The 3,740-nt window shown below is 36.7% G+C and overlaps 1 pseudogene; it reads right to left on the reverse strand.

Annotated features, from left to right (window-relative positions):
* Window positions 1-1,753: 1,753 nt before the first annotated feature.
* Window positions 1,754-2,595, reverse strand: LOC149146734 (uncharacterized; annotated as a pseudogene).
* Between the last annotated feature and the right edge of the window lie 1,145 nt (window positions 2,596-3,740).

A 3,740-nucleotide genomic window follows, 5' to 3' on the forward strand; every position in this document is an offset into this window, starting at 1 on the left:
AAGCTTAAAACCAACAAAGGGTGGTCTAAAGATATTAAATGCAATATCGCAATTAAGCAAGGGTGTTCCCTTTCCCATACCCTTTTTGGTATTTAAATCAATAAGCTAGAGTAGTGTTTGGAAATCACGGGGTACAAAGGAAATGAGCTTACTGTTATTATCATTACTCTTCTCCTCTGTGTAAATGTTATTGTTCTTCTTGCTAAAAGCCATGAGGACATTGACAAGCAACTTAAGACTCTTCATGACAATTGCTCCAAGATGAGTATGACGGTTAATACCAACAAGGATAAAGTCATGATAATTAAATCCAAAAAGATCACCCATGGAAATTTTGTCTATGATAACAATTTCTTGGAACATGCCTCTTCTTATAAATATTTGGCTAGTGACATTCCTTATCAGCTCAACTCAAACCGTAGTGTTGAGAAAAGGATTATTGGAGGTTAGAAAGCTTACTATGCGCTTCAAAACAATTGTAAGGCAATTGATATTTTTATTTGGATTAAAAGATGTTCCTCTTTGAAACCCTCATCACCCCTATTGTCCTATATGATTGTGAAGTCTAGGGTTGCAGTATATCCAAAGAGTCATTGAGAAAGATTGAGATGATTCAAAAGCAATTCATAATCTACAATCTCAAGATCAAGGGAAATACCGCTTATCTTATCCTTCTTATCGAAGGTGGCCTCTCCCAGATTGAAAGCAAGGCTATGTTTAGATATCTAATGTATAAGAAGAAACTTTACAACATGAAATCTAAGAGGCTTCCTAAATTTGCTTCTAACTTTAGTCAAAACCCCCAGCTTCGCCTCAAGCGTGGGTGGCATAAGGATGTGTAGTCTTCACTACGATTGGGGGGTGAATGAGGAGATCATCCTTGGAAGCAAGGATACTGTCAAAAATACTATCATCTCCAAATGTAAGGATAAACTATGGGATGATAAGGAGTTGGAGGGTAAAAGGAAGCTAAGATATTATAAGGAGGTGATCAACCCCACTTTTGAAAACCAAAATTATTTCTCTGTTTTGAACAACTCGAAGAAAAAGATGAACATCACAAAGATTGGAACTAATTCTCATGAGCTTCGAAGTGAACCTTGGTGGTAGTCTACTCCCAAGACTCGCTGGGACCATAGAATTTGTCATCTTTGTGATACTAAAAGAGTTGAGGATGAAAAATAGGTTCTTTTAGATTGTCTGTCACTTACTCACATCCGCTCTCATTTATCTAACATTTGTCACACTTCCAATCTTCTTGACCTATTAAGTGAGCTCAACTATAGTGATATCTCGGTGTCCTTCTTCCCTTCTTCTTTTTTAGCAGAGTAGATTCTCTTCTTAAGATCTAATAAACCACATTGATCTTAGTGGACTTTAATCATCGCCATCATCATTATCATCATAAAATAGATATAACTATTAATTAAATCTACACATAATGATTTTTAAATTCTAGTTATCAAAAAGTTAAAAAAAAATGATTTTTTTTTTAAATAAAAAAAAGTTTACATTTTCATAAATATTATCTTTATTATAGTCATTATATTGCCACTCATGGATTTTTTTTGGGTCCTCCACTTTAATAAAACGCAAGAAAACTTCCTATTTTGTGACGATCTACATCCTAATCCGTGGACTTTCACAAAAAGAGAACAATAGTCAGAGTCCTCCGATGCCACATTTAAACAAAATACAAGTTAGAGGGAAAATATATAATGTTGTATACCTATATATGGAACCGGCTTAGGAAATAGCCCGCTGATTCATAAATGGAATATCAAGAACCAATTTATGTCATTCCTGGGGGAAAGCATGGACGGATCCCTGTTAACCACATTACCAAAATCTGACAGCTTATCGATCTAGAACCAGCCAGAGTGCAGGACGAATTCACAACCAACAAAACTTGCTTGCCTTCAGATTCTGAACATTTATCCGATATAAAATAATCTTTGTCCTGACAAACTGGTACAACATTTGGGAATCATGAATGCAGTGGTAATTTCAAACTTCAACAGCCAAAACCCTAAAAGCTCGGCTTCAAATGGACTGGTAACCAGATCGGACAACATTACCCTGAAATTCCATTAGCGTTTCAGTGCGCTCATATACCAGTATCCATCTCCCTCGGCTTCAGGATCGGGGCTGCGAACCGAGCAGAGATTCCTAGATAACCATATTCTTCCTCCTGTCGATACCCATCGTCGAAATTGAGGGAATAGCTAAGTGGGTCATACTGAAACCGACCCGATTTCGTGGACATGAGAGCGCCCCTGCCATTATTACTTCCTTTCAATCTACGAGCGAAGTTCCTCCATCTCGATTCCCTTCTACAACAACTCGCAGCCACCCAATATTTCGAGTTTGTTGTGGGAGCTGTCGATGGAATTGATGCCTCTTCGTCGCCGCTATAACAACAGCAACACCAGACACTGAGAAACTTACGCAAAACTCCTGTTGGGGCGAAGGCCGTCACGGGTTTCCTCAACGAAACCAACCAGTGGTCGATCTTCGCGGCTCCACATAATGAAAAATTTGTGGGATTTTCGCAGATAAGAGCAATATATTATATCATAAACGGGACTGTGAATAGAATAATGAAAGGGAGCGAACCAATAATGGAGAGTCCACTAGATTGTATGTGATATGTCTGCCGCTATTGAAGATTTCCCAGAGTTCTGTTCGTGGATTGCAACTAATAAAAGTGGGACCTTGTGGCTTAAACGTGTTTGGAACGATAATACTAATAACGATCTCACAATTATTATCTGACGAGGAAGTGAGTTAGCAGATTCCGCCGGCAGCCAGATGTGCCCATTTTAAACTTTGATTTTAATGGCGAATTCAACTTTCCTGTACCAGCACCTACTAGAGTTTGTTGAGAGGATGATTGAAATTAATTCTCATTTAAGGATTGATTGAACGTAAATCTCATTTGACTCCCACACAGGACATGCTGCAGACGTGCTGACACGAGGTCGACATCATGTCTAGTAAATATGCAAATTGTTTTGGTTATAAAATTGTGATCCGTGTTTAAGAGTTTTAATGAGTTTGTTAATGGATTTTTGGATTTGCGTTTGTATAAATTTCCCCTAAATATAAGTAAAAAAAATTTAATTGTTAAATTTAATTCTGTTTAATATATAAGATTCAATTATACAAATTTGATAATCCTACATGAAGAATTCTTAATGACTGCCTGTGCATGATGCATAAAGGATGTGAGTAGCGCACACAAATACAATTGAAAAATAAAGGTACAGTTTTCACCATTGGCTGGTTTCTGGTTGAATGAATGATCGCTCCACACAATGCCATATTCACATGTAAGTGTTCACAAACAACAATCAAGTACAGCCTGATTTTTGATTTAACACAAATTTGAAGGGATAAGCCACATTATTTTTCGGGGATGCAAAAAGCGTTACCTAGGGAAGGAACGTATGAGAAACAACTGCAGTAAAATATCAATAATTCAGAACAAGATGGGTTGGAATAAAGAGTTGTATGATAAAAGGATATGTATATACGGAGAGGCTTTGAAGCATCCTGTAAGAATGCCTATACAACAAGAAAGTCCAAGTGCCCCCTTCTCTGCGTGGTCGAGGAAAAAGTCATTGTAGAATCAATGTTTTGTTACATACAAAATTCAATTTATTAATTATATATGTAAGCTTATTTATATTTTAAATTTCTTTCACCAAATATTGAATTTAATAAATTTAAAATATATG

Source organism: Pinus tabuliformis, chromosome X, assembly GCF_031772625.1.
Source record: "Pinus tabuliformis cultivar Carrire ecotype Pingquan chromosome X, CPIR1, whole genome shotgun sequence".
Taxonomy (NCBI): Eukaryota; Viridiplantae; Streptophyta; class Pinopsida; order Pinales; family Pinaceae; genus Pinus; species Pinus tabuliformis.